This window comes from Emydura macquarii, unplaced genomic scaffold (assembly GCF_026122565.2).
Source record: "Emydura macquarii macquarii isolate MOO-44397 ecotype Brisbane River unplaced genomic scaffold, CSIRO-AGI_Emac_v2 contig_2636, whole genome shotgun sequence".
NCBI lineage: Eukaryota > Metazoa > Chordata > Testudines > Chelidae > Emydura > Emydura macquarii.
Window position 1 is genome coordinate 10312344 of NW_027132773.1, and position 26361 is coordinate 10338704.

General features: G+C 38.6%; 1 protein-coding gene across 5 annotated transcripts in view; it reads left to right on the forward strand.

The window, feature by feature from the left end:
- The first annotated feature begins 4970 nt into the window (after nucleotides 1-4970).
- SCAF11 (SR-related CTD associated factor 11) overlaps nucleotides 4971-26361 on the forward strand; it is a 76489-nt gene continuing 55098 nt past the window's right edge. For all 5 annotated transcript variants that reach the window (XM_067564156.1, XM_067564160.1, XM_067564161.1 and 2 more), the window contains exons 1-2: nucleotides 4971-5296; nucleotides 23463-23516. The gene's annotated coding sequence lies outside the window, so the exon portion shown is untranslated. The remainder of the gene's footprint in view (nucleotides 5297-23462; nucleotides 23517-26361) is intronic.

Here is a 26361-nt window from a genome sequence, read left to right on the forward strand (position 1 = left end):
CACTCCATAGGGACGCTCAGAGGGCTCAGGGGTTGAAATGTGTCTATCGAGACACAGCAGGGCCTACAGAGGCCTAGAAGTGAATGCTTGTGTTGCCTCTGACCAGTGGAGTCAGGGAGGGGTAGGGCTGGATTCATTTGCAGCACAAAAGGGATGGACCAGATAGGAGTCTGGCCTTTCATCCTCCCAGCTAGAGAAAAATTGTCACTGCTATGTGGGGATGAAATATTAAGAGATTAATAATAGGAATAACAGTATTCTGGAAAAAGAGATAAATAGTAGATCACACTTAAAACAGAAATCTTTCCTTGGAAGTTTTGGTTTCTTAATGGAAATAAGAGATCTAATTCCTGGACACAACTTAGCTTATAGGATGAATTGGTGGTGGCAGTACTTTCAGATGCTCCTCTGTATATATTTAATACAGATCTTTGTTTTCCTTACCACTTCTCTTAATATTTTTTCCTTGGCTTGTTTATATCTGTAGTACATACGCAAGCAATTTCAGAGACCAGAAAAGGCCCTTTTTTTCCCAAGGGCAGTGAAGAGGTTGGAAACTGAGAGAAGCAACGGTTCATGAGGGATGTAATTTAGGTGGGGAAGTCCTATCCATTTGGTTCTACTGGAGTTGAAGGTTTGCAGATGCTTTCCCAGGGTTTTGCTACTGGATTTTGTTTTTTTATTGTACTGTTGTTGTAAACAATGTCAAGGCACTCAAAGTAGTGGCAGAGCATCTTCTAGTGTGTTTTTATAAGTCACAAAGAAAAACTAAAAATAAAATGCTTCTGCTGACAAAAAGTCTTTTTTTTTTTTTTTTTTTTTGGTAAATAAGACCAAAAAAAAATTGGGTGAGATTGGAGAGGGCTTTTACAAAGCACTGAGACAAAGCAGACAGAAAAATTGTCAATTTACAACTAAACATTTTAATCATAACCCTTAGAACATATCAAAATATCTGCAAGAACTGAAGAAACCAGTTCATTGAAATGGGGCTAGTCTTGGAATATATTTTGCACAGGTTTTAACCAAAACTCTTGTATACAGCTTTTAGCCCACCCCAAACATAAGAAGACTCATGTTCATCATAATTTGAATATGTGTTGATTTGGACTTAGCAACTCTACTTATTTTTGTTCATCAAATACATATACAGTACTGATAAGTTTGAGTAACTAAAATTATGAAATATGCAAGCAAAGACACTGCACAAAGATGAAATCCCATATTCTCTTAATCAACCAAAGGATTTATGAAAGGAGGAGCTTATGAAAATGTTGTAACTCTAATAAAATTTGACTAGTGCGGTGCAAGGTGTGTTGGAATATAAAGTACACAATCTAGGACTATTTATTTGGTTACTCATGCAGGTTTGCAAACAACTTTTAAGTCTTAAAAACTGTCTAAAAAGCAATGCTGACACAAGTGCCTGGAGAAATGGGCCTCAGATCTTTATATCTATATCTATAAACATAACATTATATAGAGTGAGTTTCAATTTTTGTCTAACATTTAAAAATTAAAATTTAAAACCAAAGCTGAACCTGAAAGTGTTCATTGCCAATACATTAAATTATTTTGAAATTGAAGACATTCAGGGCTATTAGAAATGCCAACAGCAAAACCAGATTAATTGTTCATTGCTTAAATAAGTAGCAAAAATTGGAGAATGAAAAAAATCATTCATGAATGGCCCCTTGGTTCACTGGTTGATGGATATATTGGTGGTCAACATCACTCAACTCCACAACTGTCATTCTAGGAAGGACTACCCAGTATTCTGAAACATTTTTCTGTATCTTCCTAAAAGATGCTGTGCAATACTGCCAGCCTCAAGAGTCCAAAAATCATTATTCAAATCCCCTAAATCATGACATTTAAAAAGTAATAATAAATTGTGTTGGTTTTGGTCAGTTTCCTAGTTTTTGTTAATCTTCTGGGAAAGCTCCACCCCAATTTGGGTGTGATAAATTTGGTTGATAATTCAAGTTTAAATGCACAGACAAAAAGGCATGCCTCCCCATCCCTTCAGTCTCAACTGCTCGGTGACTTTAAACAATCCTAACCTCTGGGGTGGGAAAGGTTTCCATTTTGTCCTTCTCCATCTCCATCCTTTAGCATTATCCTGCCCCTTTCCTATGTTCTTCAGCCTCCACTATCCTCATGTCCCCTTCCTGCCCTCCTCAGTCTCCCATCCTGTCCTGCCTCATATCCTGCCCCCATTTCTCTCCCTGATCCCCATACTACCATTTCCATTCACACTCCCTGATCCCCCCATCTTCTTGTCCTTTTAATATTTCCTTATTCCCGTTATCTCCTTATCTGTGTCTTTCAGTTTCCCTGCCTCACCTCCACATTCCAGTGTAGCCAACTATTGCAATTTTATCTCAAGTCTCAAGATGTTTTTGACATAAAACCATAGCTCTTGGAGACAAATGACTAGGTGAGAATCTCAGCTTCCATTAGGTTTCTAGCCCTCATAGAAAAGCTTGAAAATGTAACCTGAATGCAACTTAAAGGCTCAAAAACTAGAAGGCAAATAAAAAGAATCCAAACTTCATTTAAAAAAAAAAAAAAAACGCTCACAAATATTTTAAGCCAATCTCATGATTTTGGTGGGCCTGACTGATGATATTTGAATATTTGGGGTTGGCAATACTGATGTTCCCTTGCTCCCAGATTATCTACTTCTGCTCTTTTCCAGTAGAGCTTGTTGAAAAATGTGTCCATTTTTCATTGAACAATTTCCAAACTAGAATTTTTCATCCAACTCTCCTCTCCACATTCTCTCAGACTGCTTCCCTCCACATTTCCTTTGTTACTTGCTCCTACCATGTGCTTCCCTGTTCCACCTGACACCAGTCCTATTCTCTACAGCTTCACATACTCCATCTTGTCTCCTTACTGTCCCCACACAGAGATCAGAGATGTCACCAAATTATGGTGACCACCTTTGTTGGATGGAAATAAGGGAAATCACATGAAAAATAAGAGACAATGCTTTATTTTAAAGCACATTTTAGGAAAACACCATTTTCCTTAGCACATCATGTATTTTTCTCTCGTAGGGTACATTTCTACTGCCTTCAAGAATACAATACAATTAGTATAAGCTTCAATTTAGTGTTTAAAATGATACTTATCAGTTTTATTACATTTCAATACACCTTAAGATAAGGAATGAGTGGTCAAACTAGTCACCAGGTTATCTGAGGGTGGTCATACTTCAACCCTTTGGGAACAATGGGAGACAGTTGCCATCTTTACTAAAGACAGTCTCACCTCCTCCACAAAGGATTTTATGGAAATGGTAGCCATCTTGATTCAGGGCAGCCTGTGGTTTCCATCAACAACGATTACCAACCCCAAAATTCAGAAACCAAAAAATCATGAAATTAGCCCCAAATCCTGAGATTTTAGAATGAGATTTTTCCTCTTGCTGGAAGCCTCAACTGGGTTCACATTACACAGTTATGGAAAATGCTGCCTGATGGTGCGGAGCTTCTATGTTCTCCCCAAACCCCAAAATTGTATTTAATAAATGTTGTGCCCCCCGATTCCAAATCTGACCATTCCTCTATCCACTAATTCATTATGACCCACCCCAGTCCTCACACTAATTCTGTCCCAATCCCTCATCTGCCCCTTATGTCTCTGTTCCTCCTGCAACTCCAGGGGCTCTTCACCTCCCCCCTAGACTGGAACATAGAACGTAGGCCATAAGTGGTGGGTAATCAGCTGAACGCGAGTCCTCAGTGTGAGGCTGTGACAACCAAAAGAGCTGATGGGATCTGGAGATACATAAACAGGTGAATGAATCTCAAGTAGCGCACTGGTTATTTTACCTCTGTATTTGGTACTGGTGCAACCACTGCTGGAATACTACGTCCAGTTCTGGTGGCCACAATTTAAGAAGGATGTTGATAAATTGGAGAGGGTTCAGTGAAGAGCCACAAGAACGATTAAAGGAATAGAAAATATGCCTTGTAGTGATAAACTCAGAGAGGGCATTCTATTTAGTTTAACAAATAAAGGTTTAGGATGACTTGATTGAAGTCTGTAAGCACGGGCTTGGGAAAGAAATATTTAATGATGGACTCTTCACTTTAGCAGGCAAAGGTATGAGAAATAACTGGTGACACAGCGAAAAAGGGCATATGATTTTAAGGCAGAGTCATTAACCACTGGAACCATTGGCCAAGGCTTGCGGTGGATTCTGCATCGCTGACAGGTTTTAAATCAAGCCTAGCTGTTTTCTAAAAGCTCTGCACCAGGAATCCTTGGCGGGGGAAGCTCCATGGCCTGTGTCCTACCGGAGGGCAGAGCAGACGCTCACAAGGGGTCTCCCGTGGAAGTGCTGTGTAAACCTGTGCCCTGCCCAACCCGGTTTGTCATCGCGCCCCTCCAGCCGTTGATGACGCTGCCCGGTCCCACAGGCGGGGAACCAGCCAACGCCACCTGCTGTTTGTTTACCAGCGTGCGGCGAGGACGCCGGCCCTGCACGTGCCGCACAGCCCACAACGGCTTTGCGCGCCCGCACGGAGCAGCTGCTGGCCGGGCCCCGCCAACCACCGCAGGCGGCAGAGCTGCCGCGACAAAGGGGGAAACGCCCCGCCCCCTTGTCACCACCAAGCCCGCCGCAGCGCGGGACGGGGCACAGCAGGACCCAGCCCAGGCTCTGCACGAGGCGAGCCCCCGCAACGCCCGCGCCTCCCTTGCGGGCGGGGGGGGAGGCGCTTCATCCCATTGGCCCTCTGCGGTGGCCTTGCCCTTCCACAGCAACAGCAGCAGGGCGGCCGCCCCCGCCCGGACTCAGAAGAGCTGGAGGATCTTTCCCACAATGCCCTTGTAGGCGACACGCGCGGGCCGGTTTGGAGGCGTCTCGTTGTCAGGTTGCGCCGCCCGCCGCCACGCTGTTCCTCTGTCGCAAAAGGCGGTTGGGCAGCGCCGCCGCGCGGCTTCCGTGGGCGCTGCGCAGTCGCTGCCCTGCCGCGCACGGACATGTGGCCGGGGAGCCGCTGAGGAGCCAGGCAGCCTCGGGAGCGGAGCAGGCGGCGGTGGCGCAGCGCGCTCCGAGCCCGCCCCTTCCCTCCCCTCGCGGAAGCCTTTCGGCCGGGGACACGTTCCGGGCCCCTCAGCCCCGGAGAAGCGACCGCGGCGGCTCCCGGAAGCCCCGAAGCGGCGGCGCAGGGAGCCGGAGCCGGAGCCTCCATGTTGGGGAAGTTGGCGGCGTAACAGTGACCGAGCCTTGTGGGGACGCGGGGCCTCTACGGCCGGAGCCTCCGATCCTTGGCGCCAGGTATGCCCAGGGGGCGGCGGGCCTGGGGGCGCCTGAGGGTCCCTCCCCAGGGAGAGCTCGGGCGGCCTCGTGTCCCCCGGACGCTGGTTCTCGGAAAGGGGGCGCAGGCGGGGGAGGCCTTCCGGGGCTGAGCTCCCAGTGACAAGTGAAAGTAGTTTGAGGCGGCGGCTCTCCCGCTGGGGTGGCGGCGAGACTCCCCCGTCCCGCCTTGGAGGAGGCCGCGGCAGCCCGGCTCCGCGGGGCCTTCCCTTCAACTCGGAGCCCGCCGGAGAGTTACGGTCTCTCCACTCCCCCCTCGCCGGGGCAGCGGGCGTGGATTGGTGACCGGCCCGCTGCGGGGCGGGGGCGAGGAGACTGACACGAGCCGAGGTCGGATCAAGGGTTTAAACCCGAACGTGACAGGCCGTTGTTGTCCTGTAGGCGCTGAGGTCGGGTGCGTTGAGCTCTTACCCGGCTGGCTGCCTATCTCCTAGGGGCAAGGGAGAAACAAAGGGGGCCAGTGGCTGGAGTAACTGAGCTCCCGAGTCCCCGGAAGAGACCCGGCCTGTGCCCTGACTGAGCCTGTTCCTGAACACTTCTTCCCCCTCCCTCCCAGCTGGGCCGCTAGCATCCGGGAAAAGCTTTTGTTACACACAGACCAAGCACCAAAACAAATCCCGACTGTAGGTAACCGAGATAGGCGCGGACCGAGCTCTGTTAAAATCGCGTGTGTCCTGCGGCCCCGTGCAGGAAGCGAAACGTTGCTCCCGTTCGGGTCGGTCAAAACCTCATCTAGATCACTTGTGTAATAAAATGTCTGGATACAGGCTTTCTGTATTGGCATCACGCTGTCATCGGCACATTGCATTCAGGCACCAAGAACTACATGAAAACTTGAAAGTTGTGGTAAAGTTAAAGGGAGGCACTTAGGACTTAGCCTGGTTCTGATTGCCTTTATGCTGGGGAAAATCAGGAGTAATTTGTCATGGGAGTTACGCTGGCATAAAACTGATAGTGAGAGGAAAATTCGGCCCGTAAATCAGTGAGATTTTTCACCTCTTGGGTTTTGGAAGGAATGTGGTCAGCAAGTGTCCTGTATTTTTTCCCCTTGACATCTATTAAAAAGAATGTTGTCAAATAGAAGAGGCCACAGATTTAAATGTAATCTTTGCATTTCACAGTCCATAATATTAACACAAATAATAATAGTACTTTATGCTTATTTAAAATTGGAGTAATTTTCATGGACTTTAAAATTCTCTGTAGTGTTTGTACTACAAATGCTATAAAACTAGGAAATACAGAAATAAATAGTGAAAAATAAGGTAACTCTTTTGTGTTTAATATTCTGATGTGGTATTAGTGTAGTTGGTAAGGAAGCTTCTTTTAGAATATAAATGAACACTACCCAGACAGTTAATATGTGAGTTTAATTTCTGTACTGCTGCATTGCTTATTGGAATACAGGTGTTTTGTGCTTCACATAGATTTTCATTAATATTTATATTACAATAGTGCTCAAAAGCCAGAACCAGGCTGGGTGCCATTGTGCAGATATAATAAACGACAGCCCCTGCTCCCGAAGAGTTTACTGTTTTAAAATGAAAGTGTTAAACTCTTAATAGGAATTAACTGGGATGGAGGATCCAGTGCAGCTTGACATTTAAAAAAAACAACCCGCTTAATGTTAAGTATAAGATTATTAATTGCAGCAATAATACTTTATATTTAAGTTAAAATTTGAAAACTCATGGCTGGAATTTTGCAAAATTTTATGCCACAGTGCAAAATATTATGCCAGATATAGCAGCCCAGTCTAAGTTAAGGTTGAAAAACAGTTATTTTATGCTGTTTTCTAGGTTCTTAGAACTTTCTGAAAATATTAGCCTTTGGGCTCTTACCATTTTGGGATTTTTCCATTTAACTTATTGATCTAAAAACCAAATTTCACACACTTTTTTTCCTTTGAACTTTTTCTTTTTAGAAGTTCAATCTTGGATATATAGTACTCAGTGAGGAATGAGTTTATTGAGTTTGAGAAATGGGAATTAGTGTAACTCTCATACAAGGTATGACACTTTTCTTACTTGTAATATGACTCCTGATAGGAGATAGATATATACACTATCTATCTATCTATCTATCTAACAGATTCAGTTGCAGCATTTGAGGGCCTTGTTTTGTTAGCTTATACATATACTTGGTTATGTGCACATTGAAATAAACAGTAACATAGATTTATGCACATATGCAATTATGTAAGTAGTCAGAAATAGCTCAGGTAATGCATATGCAACATGAAATGAAGTTATATAGTGTGTATAAGTGGGTTGAATGTGAGTCCTGGAAGGGACTAAAACTTTGTATTTCCTAACTTTTTTGTGTAAACTCTTAATCATAACATTGCATTATTGAATTATTTTACCTTCTAATAATCTGGTTGGACTATGGGTTTATGTCTGTGATATTCTATGCAGTGTCACTTTAAAGATAAAAATGACATAAGTCAACAGAACTTTACCAGTTATTTCAGTGTTCTTATAGTTTTTTAGGACTTTTATACTGTTGAGTTGATATTCAATAAATCTAAAAAGGGCCTAGAGGATTAATTAAACTAATTTTTGTACACCTATAACATCATTCCACATTATCATTAACATATTTGGCTTTAACAAAACTGTTTCTTAAGGGGATTTAGTTTTTAAGGGAAAGACATCTATTTTATCAAAGTGGTACTATCTGATGCCTGGTCTACACCTAAAACTTAGATTATTTTACTACATTGGTCACAGCTGTGGAAAATGTCATGCTCTGTGAGACGTAATTAGGTTAACCCAAGGCCCGCCTTCCCGCCTCCCCTCCAGCCTTTGTAGATGCGGCTAGGTCGACTGAAGAATTCTTCCATTGACCTAGCTACTGCCTCTCAGAGAGGTGAATCCCTTCTGATGTAGAAAATGTCTACACTACTGCTGCAGTGCTGTGGCTGTGCTGCTGTAGTGCAGACAAACCCTAAAAGAGGTCATGCTTACTATAAGGAGGAAGAGTGGGGTAAATCCTTACCTCCCCCGTCCTTCGTATCTAAGCATAACCTTGGCAACAATAATTAAATTGTATGATTTTAAGCTGGAATGACAAATCAATATCACTGACTAAAATTTATTGGAATTTTATTTTGTTGGGATATGAAGTATTTTAACTAATCTTGTACTAATTACTGTGAAGTTATATTTGGGGGCCTAAAAATCGGAAAGTTAGTATGTGCTCTTTGGTTGCTTTATGAAGTATAAAGGAGCCTTGAAAAATGTTTTTCAAATTCTTTTTCCACTTGTCTTTTACCTTAGAAATACAATGAAACACAAGTTTTCTCTTTCTTGTTCTTAGTAATGTTCTCCTTGGAGGAGACTGTGGAAGTGGATTGGGAGCTTCCACAGTTCTTTACTTAAAGAGATCAGAGTGTTAAATCTTTAACAAAGGTATCTTTCCTCTCAATTGTTTGTTTTTGTTAGTACACTTCACAAAGATTTTTGAACAGCCTGAATACAAGTTTTTCCCTTTTCAGTGAATCAGGTTTCGCTCATTTGGTATTTGTAATGTTATCTTAAAAGTTATCCAGTTGTACATAGTCTTCCAGGAAAAACACTGTGACAAGATTGAATTTCCTGTGTGTGTGATAAAACAGAAAACCCCAAAAAATTCCTACACCCAAATGGTTTTAAAAGTAACAAACAAAACCCTTCAGACATTATAAAGAAATGTAGTCACCCATTTTTCCTTTTATATGGGGATATCTTTAATAGATAGCTGCTTCATTATAAATTTCAGAAATTTTTCAAATGTTGTCAGAGCTGTAATTTTATTTACTACTTGAACATTTCCAGGCACAATATATTAGGATTGTATTCCATTAGTCTAAGACTATAAACATTGAAACTTGTTAGTTGAATATTAACCTAATATTTATATGGAATCTTCATGATCTGTGTTTATAGGGCAATGGTTATTGTGGTATCCATGTATATCATAAGTGTGTCTTCATATTCCTTCTGACTTGTAGATCAATACGTTTCTGTTCATTTGTTTTAGAAAGGCAGTAAGTAATTTTTACTCAGGATATGTCTGGTTACAGAGCACTATAGTTGTTACAAGGACACTTTGATGTATATGGAAAATTATAAATTCTGCAGAATCTACCTTCAATATTCTGTGGGAAATTTTGAGAAGTCTTTGGGATTTTTTAAAATAAATCATTCAAAATGTATGAAAATATTTAAAGGTAATTTACCCAACAGTTCATTTTATGTGTAGTTTTAAATAAAATAAGCTTTATTTCACACTCTTTTTTTAAAATCCTCCTTCAACAGAGTTTCCATTCCTTCTAAGAGCATGGGGTAATGCAACACCACTGCAGAAAGTGTGATAGATGCAATTTGGCTGAGTCCACTAGTTTTCTTATTAGTGTAGATGAACTCTGAAATAGTCATCATTAAATTGATAACTCATTAAGATGGAAGAGTCAATTTAAAACTCAGTGCTAATGTCTCCGTCTTTGAATATATCTATGGTATGCTATGGAGACTATGCTGGTCTAGCTAGGCTGCTGTAGTTATGCTGGCATTATCCCATAATGTAGACTCAACCCACGTTAACGGAGGGGGTTTTCCCATTGGTGTAGGAATATCATATTCCCGAGCAATGGTAGCTAGGTCAGTGGGTGCATTCTTCCATTGACAAAGTTGACTGGGTGTTAGTTCAGCATGACAGGGCTCAGAGGTGTGTTGTTTCACACCCCTGATCCATGTAGCTGTTGACCTAACTTTTAAGTGTACACAGGCCTTTCTTGCAGGCTTGGGGAGATAGCACTGAATTGGTTCACATTTGGAAACTTATTTCACAACCATAAAGGCAAAAAAAAAAAAAAAAAAAAAGTTTTTAATTAACAATGCATATATTTTTTATAGAACACTGCAGAGACACCCTTCAGCATAGAAGAGATCATGGGAGAGATCTTAAAAGAATTTCCGCTATTTGTATTTCCAGTGGCCTACACCAAATTCAACAAGAGATTACTTTCCATTACCAGCAAGTGGAGTTATGGAAACTGTTGTACTATTTATCAAGGCTTATCAATTTTTCTTCTGTTTATTTTTTATGGCAGTTTTGCCTGATTTCTCTTGGTTTTGGAACTTAGCCTTTGTGATTACAGAAATAAGCTGTTTTTTAACTTTGTGAGGGAATCTCTTATCTTAAATAAATTTTTAAGATGATTTGACCAAGGGTCTTTAGGATCCCATGCTTAATTACCTGCCAAGCAGACAAGATTATCATAAATTCTTTTGCATAAAATGTATTAAATTGAACAATGTGAATTCATGTTTCTCTTTCATAAGAAGTTGCTCATCTGTTTTACTTTTAAAAATCTAGGATGCAGTGTTTGACTTTTAAGACTGAATATGAAATGTTTCCTTATAAATGCTGTCTGAAAGTTTAAAAAAAAAAAGGGGCGTGGGGGTGGGGGACTCTATGCTGTAATAGCCAAGCCTGTCACTTTGCTGAATTCTTTCTCTGGTTCTGTTCATTTAGTTAGGCTGTGCTTTTGAAAGTGTACAGGATAAATCATATTCATGTTTATTCATTTTCAGTATCAAGCATATTGGAAGCACTGGTTAGTTGAAGTACCCATTATTTAAGTGCAGGCTAATTTTCCTGGTGGGAACTGGTATATTTTTACATGATAAAATGCATGTACTTCCAATCACTAAGGGTGCTTATAATAAAACATTGCCTAAGGTTATCAGTCAGAAGTAATCCCTCTTAAACCTCTCAGTCAGTAACCCCTCAGAAAATATTTTGATGAACAGTTAACATTATTACTTTTTTCCAGAAAGTCAGAGGACTTGGGTTTTACCTGGTTAGTTGATGGATCCTTTTCATTTGTACAGATAGGGACTTTGGTTGTCATGGTCTTCCACATAGGATTTTTTGCCCTAGTTTGGTTGAATGCATACTTACTTTAAAAGACTTGAAAGTGAAAGTTTGTCCTACGGCTTGGAACATGGACCCACCAGTATATATGTCTTTGTGGTCATTTTGTCCCCATTCATCATGCTCATTTAGCCTCCCTCAGCAAGGAGGTGAAGGTAGTATGTTTTGTTTTGGTAACACTGCAACCCATGTCTCCTATTTTTAAGTACCTCCTGTGATCTCCCATACACATGCATAGAATTTGGGGCAGAAGAACCTTTGCTCAGTATTATCCCTGGAATATCTAAGAAGTGGAATTGCCCTCAAGTGGTTGCATTCCTCCTCACACTAGGGTCTACAGGCAAGTCAGTAACACCTTATCAACTGTATTAATAAACACTGATAAATCTGATATTGACATGGACAATTAATGTTCATTTGTTGCCTGGAGACAATGAACATTTAAATTGCATTCCCTGGGGCCCTGTTATTTCTCCAATATTACTACCATTTTTTACTATAAACATACCTTTTAAATGTGATCCTCCCTCAAAAATAATACGTAGGACTGAACCTAAGAGTCCAGGAAATTAGAGGCATCAGATATTGAGTTGTCTCAATCATGTTATGCTAGAAAGGAAGACTTCAGATAGGTTGACATTGGTCTGATAGTCATCAATTTCCACTGTATATTTTATTTATGGTGGACCAAGAACTCCCCAGAGCCACCTTCTGCCTGGAAGGACATAATCCAAAGTCCATGTTGTGGAATAAAGTTCTCCTAGTATCTCCAGAGCCTTAGATAGCAACATGGACCAAAACTGAAGCATCCAAGTCTTGGTGTTTGTCTTTCTACACATTGCTCTGCCACTGCAGAAACAGAGTTTTATCTCAAACTGAGTAGTTTTAATCTACAAAATAAATTTCTTCTCTTTGGGACAGTCTTGAATCAGCTGCTGAAAAGAGACTCTGTTAATCAGTCTGCCCTCCAGCCAGGAGAAATCCACTGTGTTTGCCTTTTTCTCACACACTGTATAAAAATTTGAAAAGTTTTCAAAGCAATTTATCTGCTTTGGCATAAAATGTCTGCCACTTGGTCTGTTTCTTTTGCCTGCTTCATTTTTCACTTGTAATCCACAACCATGGTGATCCATGGGGATATATGTAATGAAGGAAATATCTAGAAAAAGATCATGTGAAGTATAAATTTAAAACCATCAAATAGGCGTGTTCTATTAGAGAATTGATATTATTCCAGGCAAGGTGGATTGATTTAAATCAAGTAGCCTCGATTTTAAATCAACTTTTCTATTGTTACTTCAGTTATTTTCTGTTGAAAGATGCATTCTCATCTAGCCATTAAAGCATGTTTATTTATAACTAAATAGAGTTTTTACAGTAGATTTGGTACATCTATTCAGTATCTAGAAGGATACACTATAACTGTATTAATTTATTTAAGCAATTATATTGCTTGATATTTTCAGATTATTATGATGGTATATCAGTACATTAGAAAATGGTGAATGATATTATTGCTCACATACTAGATAATTTGTTTTTTGCTCATGATCTGTGGCAAGTTGCGTTAGGATTGTAACTGGAGTTTAATTAAACACACAAATCAGCATATAAAATATATTTTTATTAAACAAAACAACCTTAAATGTTTTGAATAGGTAATCTCTTATCTAAACATGTTTCACATTTTTCAATTAAATTAAATTAAATTTTCAATTAAATTATTTATTAAATGGGGATTAACTGTAATCAGTGAATTAAATTGATTATTTCAGGTCAGCCTGGGAAAATTTTCTAATATGCTGAAGTGACTAGAACTTAAGTTCCTACTCACGTAAGTCTCTTGAAAATGGGACCGTCTCCTGAGTCTTTTACACTTTTAGAAATAGTGGATTTTGTCCCCCTCCTCCTCACTTTTATTCAAAGACTGGAAGAGACAAGTTTTCCTGCTTTTTCCACTCCCAATAAATTTGTTAACTTTGCTTGAATTAGTCTAAATGAAGGAAATATTCCTTCTGTACTTACAGAAGAGGCTATTGCTGTCAAAAGCTGGTTTAGCACTTCAACAAATTCTGGTTCTAGATGCTTAGTTAGCTATTTCCACCAGTTCAGTGGTGTGACTTTCCTTAAAATATCATCAGCAAACATGTACTGCTTGAATGGTTCACCTTCAGCTCTGAAATCTATTGTGGGTGGCATGATTGATGGCTGATTATTTGTTACTCCTGTCATAGCAGTGTCTTCTTCAGCAGTTAGCCAACTACCTTGGAACTTTGGGTTGAGAATATTGGCAAGAAAATGAGGTGGAGTAAATGCTTGATCCATCCACTTCTCTACTGCCTGCAATTTAACTTTGTTGTTGGATATTTCTTTCTTTCGTGTCTCTTGAATTTCTTTCCAGATTTCAACAGCATCAGCAATACAGCAGCAATCTTTCTGCATTTTGTTCGAGGCTATAGAAATAGGTTTCATTATATTCAGCATGTCTTCTACATGTCTGTTTAGTCTGACGTTGACTACTCTGACTGTGATAGTTCTTCACAAATTGTCATCAGAATAGTCTGGTTCTTAATAAATAGGTCAAAACAGCCAACAATTAAATTTCATTGTAGGTCTTGGGGAAGAATTAGTTTAGATCCTCTTCTCTTCAGTGAAGCTGAAGCTATTACAGAAGTATATTGCCATTTCAACATTGACCTTTATTCATGGAGTTGAACTTAAATCTTTGGCTAAAATATGCATCAAATGAGCACTACTCCCATATGTTAGGGGTTTCAGCTTTGCTTCATTATTTTCTTGAAGATTTTTTTCTCCTGTCTGCTGCATTTCCAGCATTTTGTCAGAAAATTACTCACTTGACACTTGAATTTTTGTTCATTGTTATAGCTTTTACTGCTGCTTTTAAGTATTCTGCTGTATGGGCATCTGATGTATCAGCTGTTTATGTAAGATAAACGACCCTATCTTCTGTTGTCACAGAAGCATGTATTACTGGATCATCGTATATATTGCTCCAAATCATCAAGACTCAGATTAATGAATTTCCCATTTCTTTTGCACACTTTTCAATTTCCTTCTCATACACTGTATCCAGCAATGTCTGCTCTGCCAGGTGGAGTATAGTCTGGTTGTAATGATTGCACTGTGTACATTAAATGTTTCTTCTGAACAAGATAAAAGGGAGAATTTGTTGCATAAGTGAACTGAGCAGTCTTCTCATCTGTGGAGTCTTGCTGGAATTTGCTGGTCCTGATTATGAACTCATCATGGTTTTACTGGATGATTTAGAAAGTTCTCTCTTTTTTTTTTTTTTTTTAAATAAAGGTAATTTACTGTCTAATGTACGTTTAGTTGCTGCACTGCTGTTCGTACCAGCCAGCAGATGACTCTGAAGTTGTAGACATTGCAGATGATTGACAGTCATAACCCCTTATGTCTAAGATGGATCCAAAACAGAATGGTAAAAAAATGCTCTTGTTTGTTGAGTATTACTGAATTTATTGTTTTCAAGAAAATGAGATTGTATATGAAAGATTTCTCTTACAGTAAGTTTGTACCACGGTTTAAATGGCATAATTTATTTTACACCTAGTTTTGTAGGGAAAACAGTTAATAAATCATAAGGGTTATCAACATCTATTTAAATCCTTATCTCTTGCAACATACCAACCCCAGACAGCTTGAAAAAAAAAATTAAATGTTAAAATCCATAAATGCCTAAAACTTTGCTTTTAAACAGGAAATCTTCATTTAAGATGCTTGATTATATTGAGCAATAGAAGAAATGGTTTCAGAAGTCTAGCAGTAAAAATGTAGTTGATAAATATTCCCATAACAAACTAACATACCAATTATATTTTGAACACAAACATTTTGATCCAGATTGTTCAGACATGTCCCATCATCGTCTTCAGTCATTGCCTTTTGACAAGTGTTTGTCATAATGTTGTTTCATTCTGACAACCAGGTCTTGCATCTCTTTGTCACACTATTTATATTTGGCGCATATTCCTTTTTGACCCACAGGTACAGGAGTTTCTTGAAAATAATCCCAGATTGGATCTGTTTTTATAATTTACAGCCATGCTGGTTTTTTTCTTCAATTCCCAGGTGTTTAAATTAACAATAGAGGTGACATTCTGAAGAATGTTGTTCCTTCTCTCAGTGTCCTGCTTTAAAACCAGTGTTGCTCCTTTCTGGTTGCAAACTCTGCTGCTTCTCCCTTGTTGCATAACTCCCCTACCCCAAGAAAAACAAAATTAACAATCCAAGACTTTTGCTTGTGTAACCCACATGCCTTTTGCACTGCAGTATTTTTCTTATTTTTGAGGGGGGGAGCAGTTGAGAAATTAATGGATTTCTGTTAGTATTGGTCTTCGTACGCATGCAAGGAGACAGAGCAAGCCCATTTACTTGAAGTGCCTGGAACCAACCACGAGCAAGGGCAGATCAGTGTTATTTCCATGAACTGTAGAATTAAGTTCCCATGGTGGGTAGGATCAAATATTAATGACTTTGGAATTGAGCCAATCAAAGCTCAGAGAGGGAGAAGCTATAAAATAGGAGTTTGAGCCTACCCAAATGAGCTCAGTGGATGATCCTGATGAGATACATGATGGTGTTTCCTCAAGTCAGATGCCAGATCCCAACGCCTGTGATGACTTTGCCATTTTCTTGCCCCCAGTAGCACAGCCCTTGTGTCCATCACAGGATGAAGCCCTTAATACAGAACATGACTAATTGTGCCATAGTTGTAAAATTTGATCTAAAAATTATATGCTTTTTTTTTTATTCTTTTACATGGAAAAAGCAGCTTTTAACTCAGTTTTTGATAGATTAATGGATTCAGCATATTTTTGTTATTTAAATGATTTAAGAGATTATAATAAATTTAAGCCTTAACATATTTCGTATCAAATCCATGTTTCATTTTAAACAGTTTTTACTTTTAAAAAGAAAAACTTGCAATTTAAATAACAAAGTAAAAATCAGATTTTTTTCAGCCCTGCCTCAGGGTCTACTTACATTTGCAAAGTAGGGGACTTTTACCTTTATAGGAGAAGAGTACCCTGATCTCAAACTACAGAAAATAACGATCAGTCCATAATATGGATGAAAAATTTAATCTGAACACAAAATAAAAGCCTGTATAATTGAATGAGATGAGTCTATCAGTAGCTGGGATTATTCTGTCATCATGGTGACCAGGAAATTTTGAACCGTCTTAGAAGAACCATGTATATAGTTCACAACCTTAATAAATCTCAGTGATACTACTGCAGTGAGAAACTTCATTAGCTCAAACAGAGCTCAAATACAGCGAAGCAGTATAATCTTTATACCAAAACTAAACCTATCTTCACACTATCCCAGAGCTCACAGTATAAAAATGCATTCTAATCTGTTGGGGCTGGAGATTTCCTGTTTTTAAGGTGAGATGCTTCACTACATATTCCATTTCTCTTTATGATCCATTGTATACTGGAGATAGCTGCACATACCAGTATTGTCATCTCAACTGGGGGTTTGATTATACATGCAAAATTGAGGACCTCATTTCTGTGTCAGGGTAATAATTACCGTAACTATGGATGTTGCATTAATCAGCCTGCAGTTAAGATTATGATTCTTGTCCATTGATAGCCTATCCTCACAAGAAGAAATTTAAGCCAAAAACAGTTGAATTCAGAATAAAAGTTCCAATCCAGGTCTACCCCTCCTTTACAGTTATTTCCTTCTTTATCTCCTTTTGCCCATCACTATAGGTATTAAATAAAGCAAACATTCTCTCAGACCTTTATCTGCAGTGCCTGGTGATATTTTTCTACCCTCTTAAGCCACCACAAGTGGCCATTGATGAGGGTGAACCACTGTTGCTGGACACTTGAGTAGGGACCTTCAGGACAAACTGCAAAAGGAGTCTAAATGATTTACCCTGCCACCTTCTAACTCCCTTAATCACCCTCCATTAATATTCCACAAAATATCACTTTTCTCTGCATCTCTTCAAATGAGTAACGTTATGGTTACACTTCTGCCCACTAAATTCTTTACAAATATTTATTTTGTAGTTTTGCTCCAATTTAAAAAAAAGGATATATATGCAAAAGACTTTCACTAAAACAGATACCTCAAACACCACACTTTATTTCTCAGGTGAACTAGCTTTTAAAATTCAAAACTGATGAGAAGTGGTTTTGTAATGTTTGAAAATACTTGGTTCTCAGATGACAAAGTTAGAAACAGTTGAAAATGGTGTGTATTAGCCATGTAATAGACAGCATGTGATTTTTTTTCTCTTTCCACTTTTAGTTGCTTTTTTTAGTTGATAAATAAAGTTCCTGTTACATTTGTTAAAGGATCTTCTCATTGAGGCCGAAAACTCCAATTTAAGAAAATACTCAAGCATGTGCTTAACTTTCTCCATTTACTTGAAGTTAAGCACATGCTTAAAGTTAACTATGTTTAAGTCCTTTCCTGAATAGAAATGCTTTCTTCAGTTAGGGCCTAAATTAGAGCAGATTTGTATTTTAGAAATTAACCCATTTTGGATTTTAATTATGTACTTTTTTACCACTTTTCTTATTTCAAACCGTGCAACTATTTTTAAGAACTTCACTTAAAGAATCATCATTGCACTAAAGCTAATCATAAGAAAATTCAGTACAGAAATATTCTCTCAAACGTTTTAGAATGAAAATAAGGGCTTATTATAAAAGGGCTTTTGACCTGTCACTCAGTGTGGTTAAAGAAATAAAAAGTCCATTGTTCTGATTCCATAGCTTTTATTTAATGCTTGTTTGCACTGTGTTCATATAATTTCAAATTGCGTTTTTAAATAGCTATATACTTTTCCTCTTGGGATCATTGAAATACATTTTCATGTAACACTTTTCATTTCACATTTAAAGTAAAGTTTCAGGGCCCCAAAATATTTTGAAGTGTGGGAAAGGTATAATCAGCTGTAGATTTTTATATTAGAAGGTGTCAGACTGTCTTAGCTATAGGAGGTGCAGTTGGCTCAGTCTATTATAAAGTGCATGCATGAGCTTTGGATTATCAACAACCTATAACAGGCTGAAGTTGCAAAATACTTCCATAACAACCGTTTTGCATCAGCTTCACTGAAGAGAGCAGGAGGATCCAAACTAATTCTCCCTCATGATGTTCGATGGAATTCTGTGGTTGATTGTTTTGAACAATTTATTAAGAACTGGCCTATTCTTATAAAACTTTGAGAAGAAAACCGTGATAAAATAGATGGAAGTATCTCATCCACAATATCTAACATTGGATTAAAAAGGCATGTACAGGATATGCTCAGTATACTGAAGCTTATATCCATAGCCTTAAACAAACTTCAGAGAAATTGCTGCTGCGTTGCTGATGCTGTCGAAATTTGAAAGGCACTTCAAGAGACATTGAAGAAAATTAAACTGCAGGCAATAAAGAAGCGAATGGATAAAGCGCTAACTCCACCTCATTTTCTTGCGGACATTCTCGACCCCAGATATAAAGGGTAAGGCCTAACTTCTGAACAAGATGCTGCTGCCGTGGCATGGGCATCTCAAAATCAGTCCTCAATTATGCCAGTCGTAATAAATTTCAGGGCTGGAGCAGAACCATTTAAACAGTAGATGTTTACTGATGATGTTTTGAACAAATTCACTCCCCTGGATTGGTGGAAATCATTAGCTAGGCACCTTGAAACAGAGTTCCTTCAGTTGCTAAACCAATTTTTCACAGCAGTAGCTTCCTCTGCAGGCAGAGAGAGAATATTTTCATTGGGTGGTATTCACTCAAAGCTAAAAAATCAACTGGGAGTTGAAAAAGCAGGATATCTTGTATTTCTGTTTCAGTCTATGAATAAAAATGACAGTGGGAGTGGGGAAGATGAGAACTAGTTGTAGAAGTTTTAAGGACAGCATACATTTAATGTTGTGATGACTTGTCTGTTAGAGTTAATAAAATTTGAAAATTAAAAAAAAAAAGTTTAAGGACAGCTGTCAGCTGGCAACTCAGGAGACTGCTGCAAATGTGAAACATTTATGTAATGTTTAAGATTCAATTTGATAAAATATAAGTGCTATTATGTTTGTGTGTGAGATTTATTTCTTACCATTCCTCATGTAGTGCTGCTGCATCTGCAGCTTGACACAGGTAATCAGTATTATGTACTTTATTTCCTAAAGTAATAAAAATTAAGTTATCTACAAAATTACACAAAATATACCCTCCTAGATGTTGTAAAATGCTGTATTGAGTTGTAAATTAACATGTTTTAGTGATCAGATTTGCACCATTGTTTAAGAAATATATGAAGAAGTATCAGTGGGAAACGTGATTTAAATCAGTGTTTTTCTCTCGGTGATTTAAATCAATCCTCCCGAAGGCATTACTGTTGAGTAATCTTCGTCTGCCAGATATACACAGGAACCTCCTTGAATTAATGTTCTTGTAAATACTCATTATAAAGAATCTGATTATTCACCAATGATATCCTTCATAAGTTAATTTTGTCTTATTTCAAATGTGTTGCTACATAAAACAGTACTAATTGAGTGTTTGATTGGTAGCTTCTTAAATTATTATGGAAAGTAAAATAAGGCATTTTACATGCCAAAGCTAGAGTTCTGGGTTCTTTGAATATATCTGTAGCTTCCCACATCTATATTTCAAAATTAGTGAAAACATATATGTTGTGTTATACTGTTCATAATTAAAACTTGCTTTCTTCTTAAAAAAAAATAACTGACACATCATGAGCCTTTATTGAGGGCGAAGCACATAGCTAATTATGCAGCCTTAAAATTTAACTGTTTTTGAGTTATCACAGTGCAAGGTGACTGATAATTTGGCACAATTAAAAATGACTCTTCTCATTCTAATGGTCAAGCATCTGAGGACATTTCCAAAGGAACTTTTGGGCTGTTTGAGTTACCTAAATGTTACCTAAATGTTGAGTTACCAGTGAATTGTTCGGATGCATCCTAACTGCATATTCTGGGGAGGCCCCTTTTAAATTTATTTATATGGATATCGAGAATATAATTCAGAGTTGCCACAATTGATTTTGATGATGATGGAAGGGATATTAAACCTTGTGCTTCAGGGTTTAAGCTAGTCTGTAACTGAGACCTAGATTATTCCACATCTGTCTAGTGCAGGATTCTTACATGTTCCTCTGAAGCATGTGGTTCTGGCCAACATTGGAGACAGGATATTGGCCTATATGGATATGGGTCTGATCCAGTCTGGCAATTCCTGTGTTCCTAAATTCTTGAAGTGTTGGTCTTGTCCTTGTCCATGGTTTGTTTTGCATGTGTTATAGTTAGTTTATTTTGGGATAGCCCTTAAGCTACTTAAGAGTGGGCATCCTACACAGATCATCTCTTTAGAAACGGGATCTTTTACCTCTTAATTTATCTGAAAATAATCTCTTGCAAGATTCTCACTAGCCTGCCCTACCTCTGCTGTTTGGAGAAAAATCTCTTGGGGTGTCACTTTTCTGGCTAGCTGGCTGGTTGTTGTCCTAGTTTGAACACATCTTATAAAGTATGCTTATTTGTAGTGAATAGTTGCAAATTAGCCTATTCTAGAGACAGAAGCACTCTAGTGAAACTATAATTTTATCCTGTAAAGTGACTGAGTGGCTTAAATGGCTTTCATATTTGTCACTGATTTCCATATCACATTTTGGTTGCCTTCCAGTAAAAGGATAGTGTTCCCATTTGACAACTTTGGAACCTGAACATGGAATCTGAAAGTCTTCAGCTTTTGCTATTCTCAGTAATCATAACGCAGGTGAAAAGTTCCAGAAGGGTAACTGTGTTAGTCTGTATACAGCAAAAACGAGAGTCCTGTAGCACCTTAAAGACTAACACATTTATGTGAGCATAAGCTTTCATGGGCTGCAACCCACTTCGTCAGATGCACGTCAGTATGCATCTGACGAAGTGGGTTGCAGTCCACAGAAGCTTATGCCCACAGAAATTTGTTAGTCTTTAAGGTGCAACAGGACTCTCGTTGTAATAACGCAGGTGAAATTCACCTTCAGTTACACATGTGTTGTAACTCATTGTGTTCATCTTGGTAGCACAGGTATAATAGCAGAACTTGGCCCTGCATTTTGAACATGGTGAATTCTATTTGATTCAGGAGCTAGAATAAACCTAGATTGACTTTTAGTGTGTTGACTCTGTCCATCTTAATAGAAGTAAAAAAGTGTGTGTAATTTTATTTAAGCAACCAGATACGACTATACGCACACATTGAGAACAGAACTGTCAAGGAAGAAGATTCCATTTTTATAGTCCCTTTTCAAAGCAGAACCACAGAAGATTTATAAAAACAAAACTGAACTAGTGGAAATATAAGGTAGTCCTTGTCTATATGCTCTAAAGATGCTTTACTTAAACCAGTGCAAAACCCTTTCTTATTTTGGTTTAAGAGTGGCTTATTTCAGTTTCACTGAAACCTCTTCCTAATCAATTTATACTAAATCAAATTTAGCCTGTTTTAAATAGATTGTTCACAGACCCTTTTGCACTTTAAATTGATATGATTATTCACAGATCCTTTTTCACCTTAAATTGGTTTGAAATCACATCTTCAGTTAAACTGATGGAATTCTGTATGTAGGCATGCCCTTGAGCAAGTTGGAGCATCCAGGGAAGAAGTTCCCTTCAGTCATGATCTCCCACTTCATATAAGTGAACTATGTGGTTAAAGATTTTATTAGCTTATTGTTGGTGTCAGCAGGTTATACTCATCAAAAACAGTAAGATACAGTCTTTTTGAGTATAGATGTATGAGTGGTCTGTCTGCATCCACGATGTCTCCAGTTTTTTTCTTCATTTTATCTGATTTATTTCTACACCAGTGCAACATTATAGTAAAGATTTTAATTCAGTAGTTTGGATATTCAAATATGTAACTCTTTCAACAACCCAAACTTGCATCCCTTCTGCATATTCAGTAATTTGTATTGTGCTACGTACTGTTTAAATGCCTTAATATATTTGTAATGTAACTAACATACGGATGTTGTAATTTGTCCTTACTCCCCTATCTCAACCATAACACATTTACATAGTTTTATCCTTTAGCTATTTCAAAAATAAACGTAAATGATCACTCGTGAATATTTTCAGATATATAAGATCATGCTTAGAAATAACTACAATTGCATTTTATTTCTTAGGGAATATATGTGTTTTGGTGTAGATATGTTTGGATGGATGTGTCTTTGGGTCTCCATTTCTCATGATAAAAGTGAAGAATCTGGTACTGTTTCTTGGTACCTTATTTTCAAATAGAACATATTGACACATGTCTAAGAAATTTGTCTTGCATGAAGACAGGACTGGGATTCTTGAAATCCAGCCTAAATCCAAGTTTGTAATTTATAAACAGCTGTTTTAAAGCTAAAATAGCTCCTGCTTAATTAGTGGAAAATGTTCATGCTCATTTATCTGAAAAATTGCTAATTTAATTAAACTATGCCCACAATTCGTCTCTAGACTAAGATTAAACAAGAAATTACATACCAGAAGGTAACTTGTACGGAAAGTTTATAAGCACCTGAAAAAGAAAACATCTTCTCAATTATAGTGTTGCTACTACTCTTAAACTATGTATTTTATATGCTTATCTTGTAAAGGAAATAAACATTTTTAGAATGTTTCTCTTGTTTTTGGAATACTTACCTTGTGTCATCTTTGCTGCTACTTTTTGCAAACAATCTTTTCCTTTTTTAATATTCTATGTCAACACCTGGACGACTATAGTGGCATATGAATTATGCGGTGTCATGCGTGAGATTGTCAACAAAATTTGATATAATTAAAACTCAGATACAAAATTTCTCAGAAACATGTATTAACCTGATTGGACAGTCACAATTTGCATGCAAAATAAGGAAAGTTTTTTAAGAAACTGAGGAAACTGGACATATTGTTCTTAGCTCCACTTTGAATGCAGATTTTCTCTAATGTGAAGTTAGAAAACTAATGTGGTATACAGCTGCAATAAAGTGAGCTCTGAGAAGTGCTACTAAAATATTCTTAAGGTTTACTTCCCTCTAATTTTCTTGGAAGTTATTTGGTTTTGGGGAAGAGAAGTACTTCATCTTCTAACAGTCCTTCCTTTCCCTATCTTCCCTTCAAAATATTCATTTGCTTTTAAAATTCTTTGTTTTCCACAGTTTATCAAAACTCAACTCTGAACACATTCCAGACTCCTTGGATGCTGACATAACGTAAGTGCTCTTAAAAAAACTTTACTGTGTTACTACTCTGTTCCTTGTAATACCCTTTTAAAATTAGGTGGGAAAAAACAGTCTTTCAAAGTTTCTTCATTTAATAACTTCTTATTTATATTTTCAATGAAATAAAAGTAAACATAGCTCTTCTGTTGGTTTTGTTTGTGACTTGAGAATAAAATTAGAGATTTATCATGATAGTTAGAATCAGATGTAATCCTGTGGTTTCCCTCCACCAAAATATTCAGGTTTTTTTAGAACAGCACTCAGTACTGTTTTTTTTTTCTTCTAGGAAATCTCCAAAATAAGTGTTGTAAAAATATTAGTCCCAGTTTCCCAAGATAACCAATGTAGTAGATTTGTTGGGTTTAAATTATGTCCATCTCTCAAGTTCCATAATGTGTATGCTTTCCTTTTTTTATATTAGGTAGTGTTTTGGCATTGACAAGGATTCTGCTCAAAGCACTTCAGCGTACTCTTGAATACTTGTTCATAAGACTAGATCAGACAGTGGGAGGAAGTGATGGTACAAATTACATGCTTTCAGTCACAATAAATCATGTATTTATGGGTACGCTGCCAAAATTGAGGACCTGAAAGATTAACCCTACTGTAACTCATACTTGGAGGCTTGAAAGTTGACTGGTGGGGTTGCCTGTCAATCTAAACTTTGCTGTTTCTCTGGAGCTTCTGCTATTGCCATTTTTAAGTGCCACTTCTGTTGTTAAGGATCTAAAGACACTTTTTGAGAGTTGAGGCACTAACCCCAGTGTTTTACTAGAATGGCAATTCAGATAAACTACCTTATGCCTATTTCAAACTCCCTTTGCAGATGATTACTGTATTTTGCATTTCCTATTCTATGCATGTATCCGTCTGTGGTACAGTGATAAGTATCTTCTCCTTGTTAAGTGTGTTGGGATCATTGCAGATGAGAGGAACTTCCGTGTTAAAAATGTGGCTTTTTCTGTTGCTGCAGAAAGATTTATTAACAGACTTATTTAGTGACAGTCGAGTAAAAACAAATGTACTTTAGTAAAACATTTTACTCCAGATTTAAACTCTTTGGGCATAAGCTTACTTTACTGTTTCCCTGAAAAAAACAATGGAAACTGTGAAAACTGAAAATAAATTTGAAACTTGAGCTATAGTTCTTAGTGGTCCCATCACTAAAGCAGTTTCAAATTGCGTTTTGCATGCTTAAAGCATTGTGTAAAACGTTCAGCCTAGTCTTCATTGTGTTTCCCCTTTTGTCCAAATTGCTAAGTGAAGGTTACAATATCTCATTTTCACTTAATGGTTCATCCATTTTGTGCACTTTTCCAGTTGAGGTTGTTAAAGAGTTTTATTGAAAACAAATGGTGGTTCTTTGAGTGATGGTCCCTATTGTGTTCCACTGAGGATTATATGCATTTGCCATGCTTCTGGAGCTGGAGATTTTAAAAGTAGTAGTGTCCGTTGGTCCGCTCATGCACCCTTTCTCAGCCTCCTGGTTCCGTCCTGCGTGGTAAAGGGCAAGTTGGACTGACCACATCCTCAGTTCTTTTTCACCACCACATGATCCAAGTCAGAGCCTCTACAGTTCTCTAGTCTTTAGTGACACACTTTGTAAAACACAGAAAAAATACTGTTTTATTCTTGTAAATAGTTGGTATTTTTGTAGTCGTTTTAGTGTTAGTAGCAGTTTTAGGATTTCAAGGACTTTGGGACGCAGTTTTGCTGGTCTCCTGTTCCCCATATTCTTCGCGGTCCTCTCTTCCCCCCCCCCCCCCCCAAAAAAAAAAAAAAAAAAAAAAAAAAAACCACACACACCAATGCCTGGGTACTGGATTATACTGAAGACTCCGGGATTCAAGATCTGTCCAGTAGAACCTCAAACATACAAACTCCAGAGTTACAGACTGACTGGTCAACGGCACACCATGTGGAACCGGAAGTAAGCAATCAGGCAGCAGCAGAGACACCCCCTCCACCACCACCCCCCCAAAAAAGCAGATACTGTGCTGTGCTTGTATTGCATCTAAAAGGCAGGCATATCTGGACTGCCTATCCCCACTCACCACATGCGGGGTGAAGACTCTGAGGTTTGCAGGCCTCTGCTGCCAGCTCAGGGCTGCCCGAGCAAGCAGAGCAGGAACAAAATGTAAGCCGCAGGTTGAGAGGGGGATAAACTTGCAAGCTCAGTCTGAGCCCAGGAAAGAAGCTGCTGCAGCCTGAGCTGCTGATGCTGCAAGGAAACTGCGTCCTGGAGCGTGAGGTGCTGGAGCTGCTGCCAGCACGCTGTGCTCTGGAAGAGCATCTGTTTTAAATCGCCAAAGCCTGTATGCTGCAGGAGCACGGATGGTGCCCAAGCTGTGCCCATGGCTGTGCTTTTGGATCCACGTTTTGTTCAGAGTTGCGAACGTTTCAGAGTTATCTAACAACCTCTATTCCCAAAGTATTCATATCTTTGAGGTTCTACTGTACTTCCTGCCCTTGCTTATTCTCAGCAGTGAGCACCAAAGCTGCCTTTACTGCTTGGGAGAAGCCCACATTGCATACAGGTTCAGTATCTGCCTCTCCTTCCCAAGCCATACCCGGGAAGGCTGGGTACTCCACCTCAAACAGCACTTCATGGAAGTCGCCACGAGGCCTCAGTCGGAACCAGGCCAGAGAAACCCTCTCTATACATCAGCCTGAGCAATTTTGGAGCACACTTCCTACAGTGGAGCTCCAATCTGGTTTCGCTGGTACTAGTGATATGGACCCCATGCTGGGGCCCAGTAGTGAGGGAAGGAAGCATGCACATGAGCACGACAGTAAGTCTTTCTCCAGGCCTAGGAAGGATACTGCTCCATCCCCG